The sequence below is a fragment of the Xiphophorus maculatus genome, chromosome 11, assembly GCF_002775205.1.
Source record: "Xiphophorus maculatus strain JP 163 A chromosome 11, X_maculatus-5.0-male, whole genome shotgun sequence".
NCBI classification, from domain to species: Eukaryota; Metazoa; Chordata; class Actinopteri; order Cyprinodontiformes; family Poeciliidae; genus Xiphophorus; species Xiphophorus maculatus.
Window position 1 is genome coordinate 16777290 of NC_036453.1, and position 18305 is coordinate 16795594.

General features: G+C 40.3%; 1 protein-coding gene across 4 annotated transcripts in view; it reads left to right on the plus strand.

The window, feature by feature from the left end:
- Positions 1-2810: 2810 nt before the first annotated feature.
- The window catches only part of arhgap32 (Rho GTPase activating protein 32), a 124688-nt gene continuing 109193 nt past the window's right edge, over positions 2811-18305 (plus strand). For all 4 annotated transcript variants that reach the window (XM_023342592.1, XM_023342596.1, XM_023342597.1 and 1 more), the window contains exon 1: positions 2811-3388. The gene's annotated coding sequence lies outside the window, so the exon portion shown is untranslated. The remainder of the gene's footprint in view (positions 3389-18305) is intronic.

Below are 18305 nucleotides of genomic sequence, written 5' to 3' on the forward strand. Positions count from 1 at the left end.
GATTTAAAACATGATGCATTTTTTTTCTGGACAGGTGCCGCCATCATTTTAGTCCAAAGCTAGTGTAGGTTTATTACTATCAATAAACCTTATTAGCGTAGAGTGTTGTACATGTTCCCACAAGAAGCACATACTACCCAAACCTTCTGCTCTACTTCTGTTAAGATTTGAAGAATGTGGGTGGGGAAACTTCTCTCAGGTCGTAAACCTGGTTAAATTCTGCTTAGCTGTGCTAAACTATCCACCTTTTGGGGTTCCATGTAACATCTGGGCTGCTCAGATTGGGTTAGAGCTGTCTCTTGGACCCTAATAAGCTTGTTAGAGCTCCAGCTTGTTACCAGCCCTTTGGAGCGGCCTGGGCTTCTCTAAGCCTCTGCCAAGCACTCAGAAAATTAAAAGAACTGATCCGAACGAACGAGGGGAGCAAAGCTTATTCCGGCAGCAGCTCCCTCAGCTCATAATGTCATTAAGAAGATGGCTGGTGAGGCTGTGGTCAAGCTTTCAGAGAGCTGCACTGCGATTGGTGCCTGAAGCAAGTCTGATGCAGTATGAATGGAACCTGTTGGACTGTTAAATTTAAAAAAAAAAAAAAAAAAGTCCTAAATGGGAAGAAAAATCAATATAAAATATTTTATGTAGAGCAGTGATATATCTTCTAAAGAAAAAATGATCATGTAATATTATAAACAGACTCTTTGCACACAGGTCGAGACAATCCAAGATTCTTGTTTAACCAGAATTAAAGAAAAAACAAACAGAAGCTCAAAACCTCTCATAAAAACTGAGAACCCTGACTTTGACACATTTGCTGCTGTGTAAAGTGCTAACCCTCCATGACTCAGAGCTGACTGGGCAACTTTTCCAGAACCTGTGTGTCAGTGACGGAAACAGGGAATTAGTTTGCCTTAAAACAATGTGCTTTTTTTTTAAATACTCTGCTATTTTATTTGGAAGCTACTCGCTGAAGTCACTTCCTAATAATGGCTTCAAATCGGCCGAATTCGACGTTTTAATTTAAACGGATCATGAAAGCTTTCACTGGACGGGACGAGCTGCATGGAAACCAAATCTGCCACTAGGGGGCAGGTTGGAATCAAATTCATTCGCCCTCTAACTTGAGGATTAAGAAATCTGCAGCGACCACATTGGTATTAATGGTACTGCCGTATGCTGTTTTATCTTTTGGCACTGTTTTTGGCAGTTTCCCAACGCGATGACTGGAGCTCCTTCAGAGGAAACATTCACTGATCCAGATCCGAGTGTGTGAGGTGAACACTGAGAAACAGCGTGCAGGTGATTTATAGCAGCAAGCAAGTCCAGAACCGCTGTCGCCAACAGGGACAATAGGAACCAAATATCACATGAAACTTCTCACCTCATGGTACCGATTATAGTAGAATTCATGAAAAAGTGAAAACATAACCACTTTTCTTTTTTTGTGCTAGGGGCCTGAAATACCAGGATGGATGGATATCAACAGAATATATTAAATTCTTAACATTGTGTAGTACATTGAAATGACAGTCACAGCTTTTGCAGTGGAATACAACTGTCGGAACTTTCTCACTTGAACGGAATCTTCCATATCTGCAGCATGTATATGAATCATGCATTTCTTGCAACACAAACGCAGCATTTCATGCAGCATGGAAGTCGCACGTTGCCACGTTCAGAGGGTCACAGGCTCATCTGGGATTAAATATATTTTTAAAAATGGTTCAGTATTTCAAATCCTAATTGCAACTATAACGTACAGATATAAACTGGCACTGTTAAACTCACGTTACAAAAGCAAACAACGCGCTCAGTGCCGTTTAGACTTAATTTCCAGTTTCCCTCAAATAAGTAACGAAATGCAGGCGTGTATATAAAGAGGCTTTGTTTATTGTGATCAGGAATTTTCTTTTTTTTTTTTTTTTTTTTTTTTTAAATGACAAAAACACCCTGCTTCTAAATGTAATGTCAGAGGGTTTGGTTACATGTTCTTTATTGCTGCTTTTCTCTGCATATTTATCAAAGGAGAGGAACCATAGTGTGAACGATGGTCAAAATAGAAGATAAGAAAACTGAAGATGACTAAAAATTATAATAATAAATCATTTTTTCAGCATTAAATGACCTGCCTGCTTTGGAAACAGTGAAATATCAGCTTGGTGCTGATTGAAGAAGAAATTAAAAGTTGTCTTAACGAAGTAAAATCTATACTAGCCACAGTCATTGCTGATATTGATATTGGCTTTATGGATATTTTTTGCATTCCGTCAGGGGAAGTAACAAAAGGTTGGTCGTAGATTTGCAGGTGAGGGAGACATTTTCCAGCATAACAAGGCTACTTGTGCCTGCGCAGACATTTTAAAAATATCCATGGATGCTACTCAATCTGGATCTTAAACTGACAAATGGATTATGGCAGAAATCGTTTATAGCGGCTCACACAACAGAACTCCATCTTGAAAAGCAACTTTTAAACTGAACTGGAATCTTGATTGAGCTCTGATTTCCTGTTCCAAAAGAACGGAATGGAAAATAGGGTTTCTAACTCGTTTAATTCAAGTGCAGTAGGTTTTGTGCCTACACAAATCTACTGTGTTTACCATCCAGGATGTATTTAATCTGTTTTTCCGCATATGTTATTCTGTTTTGGAGTGCTTGTTTGTGTTCAGTGGCGCTTTCAATGAAACCTAGTTCATCTAAGCTACTTCAGCGATTTTCAGTTGAACGTCTGTGTGGTGGGTCGTTCTCCCCCCCCATGTTTCAGACAGGCCATGAACGCAGCGCAGAGATAGCGCCGCTGCTCCGGCTGCTCTGACTGTTCCAGTCCGCCGTATCCACCCGGAGGTGTGCTCTCCCTTTCTCTCTCCGCTGGGCTGCACACGCCGGACTGGCTTTTTAACAAGTTTTAAACTGGAACAAGCTTCGGGAGGCACTGGGGAAAGGCAGGGCATTGCTGCGAGTTAGTGAGTTTTGCTATGAATGGGATGAAACGAGGCGGAGGAGACGGCATTCCTGATTTCTTTCCTCCTCCGAACAGCGACAGTAACTGACAGAAACCGCCGTTTGTCCGCCTTGTTGTCCCAGTTGAGCCTCTTCTCTCATTTTTTTTAATTTTTTTTATTCGTTTAGGGTGAAACTAAACTCGCTGTGAATGCGAGCCGTGGCGCGCTTTTTTTTCTTCTTCTTTTTTTGCCCCCAGCAACGGAGACTTTCAGGGGAATATGATCAGGCACTTTGCGCCTGTCGCGTTTGGACTGCGCGGGGCTAAGCCGTGATGAGGGGGGAATTAAACAGCGGCGAAACGCCAGACGGAGACAGCGAAAGCTAAAAAGCTCATCACCCCACCAGCAGCGGACGGTGGTGAGCGACCGCAGCCCGGAGCGGACAATTCAAGGTACTCTGACCACATTTCTCAACAGCAGCCTCCTGCCGTGTGTTTGTCGTTCCTCTGTGTGATAAAAATGATGGCGAATCAGAGAGGAATTAGCTAATAATACAGGGCACGTGCGTGTCAGCGAGCAACGACCGAAGCCAGACTGGCTCGGGGGGAGGGGGTGTGGGGGATCCCGTTTCCCCAGAAACCAGAGAGAACAGCACACCGGTCCTCCATTCAGATTAGGATCGATTGAACGCTAATCGGCGCTTTTCCTTTAGCACAAGTTTATACATGTGATGGTTGCGGGCGATATTTAACCGTTTGACCACCACAGAAAAGATTAGGTTGCTATTTCACTCTAAAATCTTGACTAGTCGTTCCAAACTAGTGCCACTTACACAGGAGGTCGATTCTTGATGGGTTAATTATGTCTTCGATCGTTTTTCGTAACCGATTCTGATTAGTTTTGAATGCATTTAAAGAATGGGCGGGGTTGTTAATGTTTTAATATTTGACCTGGGAGAAAATCATGGGAAATCTGTGATTACCCACCTAGCCTAGCATCTCTAATCAACACTGCAGGAGTTCAGTGTGTCTACCTGTACAGTCTCATTCAGTAAATTCGAATATTATCGAAAAGCACATTGATTTCAGGAACGTTTAATGAGTGAAACACAATCATATAGATTATACCCAGATGGATGTTTGAAGGCCTTTATGATTACGATTTTCTACTTTCAGCTAATAAGAACATAACATTTAAAATAATATATCAGACCAATAAAAAAACACAAACTTGTGCTTAATGAAAAGTATGCTTAATACCCATTTAAAGGTTATTTTCAACATATACTTTTAATCTGACAAGACTCATCTGGATGTATATTCAAATTTACTGTATGTGATTGTACACCTACCTAGAACAGCGGGGAATGTTTTAGTTTCCCAACCCTGGTCCTCAAGGCACACTGCCCCGCATGTTTTAGATGTTTTCCTGATCTCAACTGATGAGTGATTAACATGTTGAACTGCAATCAGGATCAGGTGTGTTACAGCAGGGAAATATCTGAAACATGCAGGGCGGTGTCCCTCAAGGACCAGTGTTGGGGAAACACGGGTGTGGAACTCACAGTGTTAATACAATACCAAGGAAGAAATACAAAGGTAAGGATCTTAAAGGAGCAAGGTTTTCTAGTGAGGGATAATGGGCCATCTGTGAACTATTTGAAGGTTGTCATTCAAGGAGATTTCCTTTTCAGTTAAAAAAAAAAGGTGGCTAATCTTTCTAGAAGTGAACCTCCTAGCAAATTCATCCCAAGATCAAAGTGTGTAATGCTCCTAGAAATAATAATAATAATAGTAAAAAAAAACACCTCAGACTCTTCAGACCTCAGTTTGGATGTTAGATGTCAATTCATGTTGGGGCACTTACAGGAAGTCTGAAGGAGTTTGACTTATTACGGAGGGTTAAAAGGAAAGCATGTCCCCTTAAGAAGAGCCGTTTTCAGCTGTTTCTGTCAAATGCAATGAATCATAGGATGTGCTAAGTTCTTCTATTTTAGTTTCATCTTCCTTTACTAGATAATGACAGAGAATGTTTGGATATTTGAGGTTAGAATAACTGCAAAAGGGGTCAGACCATTTGCATAGCATCCACTTATAAAACCTATAAAGGGTGTACTTTCTTTCCTCCGTAGCTGTAAATAAAAACATTGTTTGGATTAACTGAGATTATTTACCTCCCGAGAGCTGGATCAGTCAGAAGTACCATGAGGCGCTGATCTACTGGATCAGTTTGTTGTTCTGTTTCAAAATGATTGGCTGTAAAGTGTTGGATTCCAGATGAGGTTTCTGCCACATGGGCGTGTCTGAAACCTCTTCTCTTGTTATCTGAGCCACATTTCCCATGGTCTTTTAAAACCTACTCTCCCTATATTGGTTTACATTGTAACGACGCATGCATGGAAGGCTTAAATGCTTGTTTAACCACACAGTCCGGGAACTGACAGGAGAGAATATACACACACACAAGCTAGGTTTTAGGTCAATGAGTGTTTATACTCAGGCTCAACTGAAAACACGCTAGGTCCAAAAAACACTTCTTCTACTGTCATTTGTTTTACCAACTCTAAGCCAGAATGCTCCCAGTTTGACTGATTAATCAGCAGGGTGGTCTAATGGTCCAGTCAAAGTCCAGTCCTCAACCTGGCAGGTGTTTTGGTGAAACTGAGGAGCTTTGGATAAGCATGTCAGCACTTAGCTCCAAGTTGCCTACTGAGCATTGGTTGCTGTGTTTCCATTTTGAGTGTGTGCAAATCTTTGTCTGTATTCTGCCAATGTTAAAAAAAAGACAATTTTGCATTTGTAGTGTTTCCATTAAATAAGAAATGCAATTAAAACCACACATGAATGAGCTTGCTCATGCGATAAGACACTAAACATGGCAGTGACTGATATAAGCAGAACATATAATTCAGCCGTGGCGCTAGCACTTATTGTCTATCAGCCATCAGAGGAGTCTTATTCAGACGATTTAGTGACAAATTCCTTATACTTGGGAGCGGCTGCGTATTCGCCGTTTTGGGGATTTTGTAGTCTGCAATTTTACAGAAGAACTATGGATTCAACACTTTAGAATGACGCATAACTTTTTATGAACTGTGCAGTGCTGTGAGAGCTGAGGTGGAGACAGCTGCCTGGAAAGATTTCAGTTGAACATTGTCTGAAAAGAACAAAAACAAATCATCCTATTTACTAATTCTTCTTTGTTGTTCCTGCCAGTAGTAACATTATCTAACTGTTGCTGTTGTGTGATGGGGAAAAAAGTGTTTCCATTGCAGTTCTGCGAAATACAACTATTTTTATGCCTCACCTGGTCCTAGCACAAAAACCCTTTATCAAAAAACTTGAGATTTTCTAAATTGACGTGTTTCCATTAATACTGATTTTTTTTTTTTGTCTGATAAGTCCCTATAAATTGTGAGAAAGTTGCAGCAGTGGTGTTGACTGATAACCGCGCAGGAGCAGACATGACCTGGTGGGCAGGCCTGTCAGTCAGCCCTCTCTCAGGGTAGAGATAAAGGGGACAGTGACTGATTCTCAGACCTTTGCAGAGGTAGATAAGATCGGTTTGTTGTGTATCAGCTGATCATCACCCATAAATCAGGGCTGATTAATCGGTGCACCCATAGAATGTTTACCTGTCTGTGAATGAGGCTCAAGTGTAAAGTGCCTTCAGTGCAAAGAATGACTATAAAAGCTCTATGCAGATTCAGTCCGTTTGCCGTTCAGAACTCAATAAAAGTTCAACAGAATTTCTTTGACCAGCCAAGAAATAGTTGTGGAAGAAACTCGTTTCTGAAGGCTGGATTACAAGTTAGAGTCCTACACTTCTTCTAATGTCATAACTACATGGTTTCCATCGGGGTCACAGTGGGAACCATGCACTTATTTCATCCGTCTTCCTCTAGTCGCTCAGAATGACTAGTTGGTTATTGTATAGACTCGTCTCTGGACCTGGAAGCCTGACATTATAGGTTATCAGCTGTTCTTTCATCAGGGTCATAGGTCAGTTCTTGGTGGAACATCTGTCTGCATCAGGTTGTGTGTGTGTGCTTGTCTGAATTTGGAGAAACGTCCCCAGCTTGCCTGCGTTTGTGCAACAGCCTCCACATTCCCAGCATGTTGTTGCTTGGTGTGTGTCTCTGATCCAACACTCTGCTCTCCATATGAAGAAATAATGCAGCTGTTTTCTGCTTTTATTCCTGCAACTTGTTCATTCATGATGCTCCACGGTAAACATTTACGGATCTCTGCAGGAACGCTGCAGGTTAAAGTGAAAAATAGTGCAGTGTGTATGGACTTATTCTCTGAAATGTGATTCTTTGTAGCATCATTCAAGAAATCTGATAATCCTGGGTAATTTGACCAGAGGGGCTTTGGAAATGCTGATTTTTCTGTTTTTATCTGATGACAGATTTGTCTGTGCTGTGGATTATTCCCTCTCTGTTCACACACAGCAGAATAATCATGTCATGTAAATAGTTTTATTTGTGGACAGGTAAAGTTGCAGCACAGTGCAAGGAGTTGACATGGCGTCAGAAACATAATTGGCCTTCCTTGTTCTCGGATTATTCTGATTTGCGTCGGCTTGTTTATATCGGAGATAATCAAATGGTACATCTTGAAGTTTTTTGTGTCTAGGTGTCGCATCATAACTACTTCGACATTTCAGTGTGTTTTAACATTGAAACTAGTGTTTTGACACCTGCTGGAGAGGTGGGCTGCACCGAAACATTGGCCCCGATTTCCTTCGTTTTGGGGGCTTGACGATCGGTTGATACTTACATGAGAAACTGATGTTATCTGATGTAATCAGCCACTGGCCCTTTTACTGAGCTCAAAGTCAGAAACCGTGTTGTCAACATCTAGAGCTGAAAAAAAAAATTGTTAGCTCGCAGGGTTTTTTTCTTGTTTGCATTGAATAAAATAAAACCTAGTTTTCAGTTCCAGTGAGAGCTGAACAGGGAAGAGTCGACAGATTTGGATCTCTGCTGCGTCTCTGGAGTTTACTTTGCCTAAAGTTAAACTTTATATAGATTTTATTAAATCCAAGGTATTTTTTTTCTCCCTACATTATATACATTTTTGGACTGTGGAAGGAATCTGGAGTACCAGGAGAGAAAGCCACACATGCATGGAAAGAACATGCAGAGAGCTTACAGAAAAACCACTGGCTAGAAATGCACTGATCTGATACCAATATCTGTGTCTGTCTCAATATTGAAATTTTTTTAGATATCTGCATCGGAGGTGGAAAAAAGTGGATTTGTGCGTCCCGACACCTGGCTGGGGTTTGAACCCAGGACCTTCATGAACATATTTTCTCCTAAGAAAGGCAAAACTTCACCTCCACTTCCTCAAATGTTCAATTCTTTTTTGTGGGTTAACTGAGAGAATAAAATGAGTCCTCTGCAGTACAACTAGCCTAATAACCACCCACAGTGTAAACAGAGAACAGTTGATCATACAGTGTGACAGCTCACCTTGCCAGTCTAATTAATTTAGCATTCTGAATTTAAATCAGCATATGGATACACCGTCTGTGTGCAGCCGTTTGCTCTCGTCTGTGCATAAAACATTAGTACACTCAACAGTCTTTTTGTCTGTGTGCGTTTGCCGGTGACAAAGCCAGACACGACCTCTGACCCCTGCATCAGAGACTGCCACATATATGTGAGGTTAACCAGCCATTGTTGTTTCTGCCTGTGTGTCCCTTAATTCTGCCTGACGGATATCCTGCTGCTGCCGACTCCTGAAGCGCCTCGCTCCAGTCCCACTGCGGAGTCGCGGAGATGCCGCCGCGGCATTCCCAGAAGAGATTCCATTCCTCCGTAAACAATCCTGGCATTGACACCGCCGCCGATTAGCTGGTTGCCAGGGTATTTCCACTCCAGCCTCAGATCAGATCTGAGAAACGGGAGTTCTGTTTCAGGGTTGGTCTGGCGGCGGCTTTGTGTGAAGTCACTGTGGCGGACGTCAGGGAAACCAACGCTGTTGAACGCTGAGCTTGCTGCGTGCCAAGACGAGTGGAAATTGAACTGGAGGTTTTCACAAGGCCGTGGAACTTCTGGAAACTGTCAGAATGGAGTGTAAATATTCCTCCCTCATGTTTTCATTCAGCAGTTTTACAGCGGTTGAAAAGTGTGTGTGCTGCCTCGGTTTTAGTTTTTCCCTTTTTATTAAATTGGATGAAAAATGTTAATGTCTCGATGCCTGGAGGGATCCTTCTTTCTTTGAATAATCAAGGGGGAAAAAATCAGAGCCAAGAAGAGCCATTTCTCAACTATTAGAATAAAAGACTTCAATAAAACCTAATGGATGGAAACGTTACGGACGGAGCGACGTTTAATCGGCTCATTTGCATTTTGCTAAAAGTTTTCAAAAGAAGAACTGAATGATTCTTCTGAATGCTGCCCCAGATTGAGTCGTCCGAACACACACGCCATGACACACAGTTCTGACCTGTGTGAATGTGTGAACACAGAAAATGGACCAGTGAAACCAGGTCACCATTTCTAATGATGCTGTGCCAGCACAGTGTCCTCCTTCTGATCAGCCGGTCTTCTACTCCCAACCTAAACCAGCCAGCTCCGTTCTTTGTTAGAGACACATCTTGTGTGTGTGTCCTCTGTGTCTACTGTATGTGCTGGCTTATTGAAAAACACATTATTTGTGTCTAAAAGTAAAGAGATGCAATGGATTTAGTGGAACATGAACTCTGAAGAAGGTGTCACTTTTGTGCACTTCCTTTCTGAATAGTGACTGCACTGGGATCAGGGGTGTGCGTCATGGCGGGTGAAATATTTTTGTACTGCGACTTCATCTTGTTTCCTTTTTTAAACAAATATATTTTAAGAATCTTCTGATGGTGACATTTCAGCGATGAGTGCATAAAACATTCATATTTTGACGACAAAAAAATTCTGGGTTCTACTTAAGATAGAGGAAGAATGTGACCAATTATTTTTGATTATTTTCCTGTCGATTCTAATGATTTTGTGATTAGCTGAAGTTGAAATACAAATTGTATTAAATACTTGAGAGTTCCCGATAAATCCAAGGTTTCCAAAGTGTGGCTGATTTTGTGCGGCCCCTGAATGATACCATTTTGTACCACCAATGCAGGTGGTCTAATCAGATGAAGACTTTTTAAATTTTGTTTAGGACAAAAATATTACCCAAATGTTGTTTTTGTTTTATAAAAATATCAACTAATCAATCAAATATGAAAATAATTGAGGTTACTGGTTTCCTTTTAATTTCCAGCGACATAAGATCACAACTCTCCACAGACAATAAATCAAAGCGTGGTTCACCCATATCTGCTTTGAATTACATTATTAAAACTTGGTAGCAAGTTTTTTTTGTTTTTTAAGTGATCTAACTTATATTTTTATTGAGAGAATAGACTATTTTTTTTTTTCAGTTTTCTTCAAGCGAGCCCAAAGCAAATTAGTAAAGTAGCTGTCATTTTTGTCAAAGGAAATATGCAAAACTCTTTTGAAGTTTTCAAACTAAAAAGATTTGCATTCCTTTCCAGACTTTTTCATTTGTTTAGATTAAAATATTTCATGTCAAGTTTATTGTTGAACTGACCAAAAAAATAAGTAAAACTTTGTGATTGTTAATTGGTTTCTGGTTGTTTTTGAAGAACTGGTTTGGGTTTCCACAGCTAGAAAAGCAGCTTGATGCCACATCTTCACTCTCATCCTGTAAATGTTTCAGATTCTGTTGGATTCTCCATTTCTTACAGGATCATAGTTCAGTAAAATGAATTAAACAGAGATAGCAGTAATTAGATGTTTATATCAGTAGGTTAGATTCTCCAGGCCTCAGCTATGTAACCAAAGGACAGAAACGATTGATCCGTCACCATCTCCTCTGTCTGGTGCAGGTACCGGTAACACGTTTCCCTCTCAACAAACATGTAGCCGTCTCAGTTTTAGAGGTCATCTAGTGATGACATCACTGCAGTCAATAATTGATACACTTGTAAAATGAGCATGTGTGCAGCTGGGATGTGCTAAGCTCAGGCCGGCGCTGACCTTTGTTACACGATAGCCCTGCGGCCCTCCGTCCAGCAGACAGGAAGTAGGAGAGAAAATCGAAACACCAAAACGAGCTTTTTGGAGCTGGGATTTAAATTCTCACATGACACGCTTCACTAATCTCTGTTGCCTTCTTTTTTTTTTTTAATCAGGTCTTCACCCAGCTGAAAAATGCTTTTTATCTTTAGCCAGTCATGGTGTGTTGTGCAGCCACGGTTTTAAATCCTAGCCATAACTCCCCTTAATAATACTTGGTACAGTTTTCAGTGCCATCATGGATTAGATATCAGTGCATGCAGCCTTGCTCCAGGGCCCAGGGGAGCCTGCTTAGTGGCCCCGTTTACAGCTGCAGGACTCTTAAGCCTCGGGGCTCTAAGCGGCCCCCAGCCTCAGGTTGTATGGCGGGTCACACAAACCCACATTTCTTCACCTCCATGTTGTTAATTAGGTTGATGGATGCAATGTCTGTCTTCTTGCATTAAGGTCAGACATACCTGTCATGTCGTTGCTAAACTTCTGCCAGTCATTCTGTTTGTGCATAAAAAACTTTTTCTTGTTCTCACAGACCAATAGTCACAATCTTTAAGTCTCGTTGAGCACACTCGGACTGGAGGGACACCAGCCTATCAGTGACATGGCTTCATCAGTACAGCCAATCACAGATATGTTTAGCAGACTGACTCATCTGAGCAGCTGCTTAGCATTTATCTGCTCTATGTGCTCTTTGTGTGTTGATCTGAAGTGAATGTTTTCAACTTTAAGAGTATTTGAAGCGATGAAGCATGTTTTTCTGATGCTGTAATCTTCAAGTTTGAAGTAGAAATCTTTCAGTCTCAGTAAAAATGCTATTACCTCGTGTTTAAAATCTTCCATACAGATTGCTTAGTTGAAGACAAATATACTATTTTAGTTATTTTTTTACTGGAGCACATTAGATTTGCAGCAAGTTTTTTTTGGTAGATTTAATGTGTTCAGTTGTGCAGTTTTGTATAAACTGTGGACCGACTTTGTTTTCTGCTAAGGAATATTGGTAGTCGTGTCATGTTGTGGCTTAAAGGTGAGGGAAACGGCACTCATCACAATGACATTTTAAAAAATAGAAGTTGTTTTAAGAAGAGATGCACTCATGCGTCGGCGTGAGATTGAAATCAGAATGGTAAGTAGCATGCCAAATGTTTTGTTTTTTCCTCATAATTAAATGAAATTTAAATAATCCTATTAGCATTTTTCAGTTTTATAAAGATTAGGAACATGTACTTTGATGAGTTAATGGTGAGGGTCTTTAAACATTTTTTTTTTTTATGAATTCAATACTCCTGCTCTCATCAAATAAGCTCAAGTACATTTCTCTCTAATATGTTCGTATATATTTGAATATTCTAGTAGATGTATTATCTATTGACACTGATCATGTGTATTGTGATATACTGTATATTGCTATTGATTTATTGTCAAGACCTTGGACTATTCCTTTGAAAGTTAATTCTCTTTAGAGAATAAAGTTCCACAACCTATAGTTTTGGTGCTGATACAATTTTATCATGTCGGCAAGATTTTTTCCAAAGTGCATGTTATCAATATAGTTGTTAAAACGCTTCAGTGAGCAACAAAGATTAAGTTACACTAAGAAACTCTCTAGTTTCTCAGTCAGAACTCTGTACCAAGAGCTTTCGCCTCTCACGCCTCTCACTGCTCTCTGGCCGGGCTGTATTCATATAATCAACAGAATTAACAAGGTCACTGCTGATGGCCGGTCCTCTGAGACTGGAGACAGGAGGCTTTGGAGAGGGCATCGAATGACTAGCATAATGAGGTAGATAAAAACACAACACTGAAGGAGAATCATAATGCCTGTGTCTCACTTTGATTATAGTCTCGAGTGGAACCTGCGACATCTAAGTGGCTCCTACTGAAACCAGCCGGCATGGACAGACGTGAACTGGATTTAAACACGCCTTCTCCAATGACCTGGGACTTTTGTCCACTTGCGTTATGGTTGAGAAATTGCTAGTATGAGTAAAGTAGCCTTCAATTCAGTTGATGTCTAATAGTATATGACCTTTCCTTTGTACTCTGTTGGATTATACAACACAGCCCACATGATGTCAATGTCATTTAAAGGAGGCAGAACAAACTGCTTGGTCATGGCATAATTCTTTTTTTTTTTCTTCATCAGCTCCCAATGACTTTATTTAAAAAAAGCCCAACTGAAGTTGCTAGGGGTAGTGATTGTACTTAAAGTCACTCCATGCAGGTTGGTTTACATTGGCAACAACTAGAAAGCTTCATGACATCATTAGAAGGTTTCCAGAATAAACACAGTAGGTGTTTGTAGGTTGTTCAGTAGGCAAAAAAGAAGACAAGTTGCTCTATCATTTTATTATTTGTTACAGGATATTTATGGAATGAATGGCAACAAGATGAAAACAAATATTGGTTGTTTATATCAACCTGGATTTATTTATTGAACCAAGGGCGTTATGTAAAATATGACTAATATCGGCCGCTGTCGATGTTGATGCATATATTTTGTGCATCAGTAGTCATGTTAGTTAAACATGCATAGAAGAGACCCATCTCCAACGTCTCTCTGCCCGACTTTCTAACCATGTGGCCATACAGAGACTTAAAGACGAAACGTGGCAAATGAGGTGGATTATCAGGATGATGCCATCCAGGTCATGTTCCAGTGGAATATCTCTGCTGCTCAGAAATTGAGTTGTTAGAATGACGTCATGGTCCTGAGAGCGTGATCCAGCAGCAATATTCAGCAAGAGGCTTCTTCAGGTTGATTGAAAGACTGACCTCTGTCAGAGATGCTTCCTGCCCACAGCATCACCATCCAACCTTGGCAAAAACCTTGAAGGTTAGACATAGTAAAGTAAAGTTACCCCATGGTGTTCTTTGAGCATCTGTCTGATTGAACATACTGGGTGTGGAAATGATGGGAAACTTTTGGATATCTCAGAGATAGTGTTTCAGTTCTGTGGAGACTGATATTTAAAGTTGGTAGTGCTAATTCTGCTAAACCCTAAAGACGGTTAAAATGTCAAGTCTGTTTTAATTTTATTTTAAAAGGGTAAAACTGTGTTTCACATGGACTTTGCTCACACACATGGTGGGATGTTTCCTCTGCTCCTTATGAGTGGTCATAAGTAATGGCCACTCACAGCATGAAGACTTTAAAGAAATATTTTGCACCGTGTTAATTATAGTTCTAAAGAGAAACGTGAGTCAGCTTGGCAGGTCAAAGTTTTACTGCAAATTGTAACCGAGCCAAAAAATCTCTGGGTAAAATTAGAAATTTTGAGATCAGTTTCCTTAAGTTTAAGAATAAAATACAGTTAATTAGCTGTGTTACCTGAATGCAGTTAATCTCATTGAGGCTTCTCCTGCGGAGAAGTGTAATTGGCAACATGTAACTAGTTACTAGTAACTAGTTGACTGTTGGAAATTTGCTTAATTGCAAGCAGCAATTAAGCAAAATTAAGCATCAGTCATCATTTATTGGGCCTACAGCAGCACAAAGGTCTTTCTCTGGTCTTTCAAGTCTTGTGTGTCAAAACCTCTTTCTTGCTGTGCGTGACTTGGTGAGTGTTCCACAGGAAAACATGTGGTTTTGGACAATGTTTCTGTAAAGGATAGTCATCAGTCTTAAAGTATTTCAGTGACAACGATCCAAGTTAAATCAAATTAATGAGTGCTGTGCCGAAAGAGAGCTTCACAAAGACCATCTTATGCCCAGCGTGGCTGACACAATAGCTTTTCAGTATCTATCCATCTGTTGTGCACAGTAAATGGAGTATAAAACGGATGGAAACCCACTTAAGTCATGGAATCTCAAAGATGGTTTGCTTGATTGATGAACAATCTCTTCTCTTGCTTTGCCTCCAGAAACTGAAGTTAACAAGCTAAAGGCCACAAGCCAGAGTTAAACTTTGGGGGCAAAAGTGGGTTAATAGGTGTATCTCTTGGCCAGCATATCTCTTGTAGGATTGAGTCGATTCTCTGAGCATTTGGTCTGGCCAGTTTGAGATGATCTGAAAATGGAGAAACAGGGTTTAGGTTCGATTCCAGCTTCCTCCTGCCACATGTCGATGTGCCTCTGGGCAAGGCACTTAACCCCAAATTGCCTACCGATCTGCGTATCGGTGTATAAATGTGTGCGTGTTTGTGAGTGCGACTGGGTGAATATGACTCTAGTGTAAAGCGCTTTGAGTGGTCAAAAATGACTGGAAAAGCGCTATATAAGTTCAGTCCATTTACCATTTATCTCAGAGCTAAAGCAGTTAAACGGGTACAGTTAAACTGAGGAACAATGTGCTTTTCCTCTGTCGAACTGGAACCTGTAGTTTATGAGAATAAAACACATTAACACCTAACGCAGGCCACCTTTCAGACTACAACATGTGCAATTTGAATAGCATGTTATTTATCTTGTTGAAGTAATTTTACAAAATGGGCTCCAGATTCATTCAGTCTATGTACAGTGGTTTCTTTTAGAACTTTGGGCAGGTTTGAACAAAACAATCAGGTTTTACCAAACAAATACAGATGGATTAAGATTCACTTCATATTACGCAGAAGCTATATTCGCGTGTTTAGAGGTATAAAGTGTTAGCTGTTCTCTACATAACAGTTGATTATCACAGTGTGTATTCAGTCTGCTCTGTGTATGGAAGAGACTATTAAACTTTTAACACAACATCCATCTCATCTCGCCGATATTATTTACATCCGGACTGCACCACTAATAAATGTTTTTGTAATTGGTACTCCATTTCATTGTCGATGTGTGGTCAGCTTCATTTAAACTACAGGAAGTTGTGAAGGCTTGTGTAATGAGTTTCCTGTCGGGGTGACTCATGCTTTTGTTTGTTTAAACAGCTTTGGTGCACTCAATGATTTGCATGATGTCCTAAGCTCTACCTGGATTTGTCCCGAAATCTTATTAAACAGATTAATGCACGGTCGGCAGATGCTATATTTCTCTCAGTACTTATTTTTCAGGTTTTAAAAAGTTTGTGGAAATGAACCGCCTTAGGCTAACATACATATACATGGAAAATAGGCTATTTCCTTGTCCGTAGCTGACAGTCTGATGGTGTTGGACGTTTGCTGGCAGCATGCAGTCCTCGTCATTAATCAGAGCTGCAGGGGAAGTTAATGAAGCCGGTTTGTAGAGTGTCGGCATTCAGTCAGTGAACCATGAGTTGTTTCTTGCTTGTCTTTCAGTTTTAAATGCTGTCCAGGGTAACTGACAGGACAGATGCCTCATTTGGACAGAGGATTAGTTTCAGCTGAACCCACCCGCATTTTCAGCACAACTTTCTGGGAGATTTATGTCAAAGGTGCCCTGATAAATCACTTATTTATTAGTGTGTGTCAGTGTGAGTCAGCATGCTGTGCTGTGGGCCAGATGCAGTCGTGTCCTCTCCTCAGTGACAGGGTGCTGGTGCCACGCCTCAGGAGAACACTTGTCACTCACCTGGAGTTATTCCCTGGCAGGCTGTTGCAGAAAGCGCCAACGATCTTTTTTTAGTGACAACTGAATGATTTAATTAAGGGAAAAATTCTCATTAAGAAAAATAAGTAGGTAAATATGTAGGAATAGCTTATAAGAATCAAGTTGTGCTGACAAAATTAACATTTTTAGTTCAATAAGATGGAGTTTTCTTTACATTTTTAGTAAAATACATTTGATAAAGCTCAGCCTTTTTTCCTTTTTGTTGCTTATACATCACTGTGTGTTTAATTTTCAGGTGTCTGAACATGCTTTGCACAAAAACATACCTGGAGTTTTGCCTTGATTCTCGCATGTTTGAGAAATCCTGAATGCCCACCTGAGTGGTTTCCCAGGGCAACCATTCAGGTGGGCAAAACGCCTGGGTGGGCCGAGCGGCTCCTCGGAAGACGAAACTCCTCAGAGCTGCAGATCCAAGGCTTCTGAGCTTTTGCCTCACAGAGCAGCCCTCCTCCCCCCCTCAGCTCCTTCACACTAGCCAGCAACAATTAGCAAACACCTGGTGGAAATGTGCACCTGCTCATTAAACAAGGTACTTATCAGTGGTTAAAAACATTGCTAAAAGGGTTAATTCAACAGTGATGTCAGAAAGAGCATGAGCATCTTAAAGAGACAGAGGTCCAATTTCAAGCCATTAATTTCCAGTTTGATTTCTTTCCCGTTTGACATGTACAGCATTTTTATAATATAAGGTAACATAGTTAATTGATTGGGCTATAAAATAGAAGTATGTGGCTGGAAAATACATAATACATCCCCTTTAAAGTGAAACTATTTTTAATTAACAATTTTCCTGGTAACTATAGAAAGTCTGCCTTTTATTTATTTTGGTGAATATATGATATTTGTAATAAATTATTTTACCCTGCATGCTCGATTATTATCCATAAATCTGAAATGATTTTTCACTTGGTTCTTTTATATATATATATATTTCACAGCATCTATTTCAGTATTCATGAAACAGGAAAGCAGCTCTGCTCCTGGTAATGATGTCAACAACAGGACTACTGCAGAGCCCTTTTCAGATCATACTTTGAACCTGTGATCCATACACTGTAAACACTGCACTCTGTGATGTGTGCACTTCATAGCATACAGAAATAAAAGTTCGGGTGTACAAGGGCACAGTGGTTGAGTGTATAGAACATTCATCTGCGTCAGCTCATTGTTGACACTTTTTACCCGTCCTAAGCTTTGCCACAACTGAAGCAGCCAATACAGATTCATGTCTGACTTGACATTTCTCTTCTTTATTGATGGGTATTAGTTGTGCAGATTTGCTTTTCTTATAGGTTTGGGTCAGTGTGAGATTCCACAATACCATAAGTGTAACAACAAATTTAAAATAAAAGTTAATAACATGATAAAAACAAATGGCTTGTCAAATCCAGTGTTCGAGCATCATTATCTAACTGAATGAATTAGTTCGTGTGTGAAACGAATTAGTTCGTTTCACACACGAATTAGTGTGTGAAACTAATTCACACACTAATGTGAATTAGTGTGTGAATTCACATTAATTAACTGCAACTGTCTTTGCAGTTCCAGTTTGAACTGCAAAGACAGTGCAAACTGGAACTGTCTTTGCTGTTTGTGCTTCTTTCAACATTTCAAAGTGGCTAAATGGTTTCTACCTGCAAATATAAGAGAAAGTTAACAGGTTCGTATCAGGAAGTGGACCAGCGGTGCAGTACTTCTAGATCCATACAGTAATAACTGAGTCGGGTGTCCATTCATGTGATGCTAGTCTATTTTAAAGGCAGGTTTTATTGTCCAGCATAACTCTTGTATCTTCATC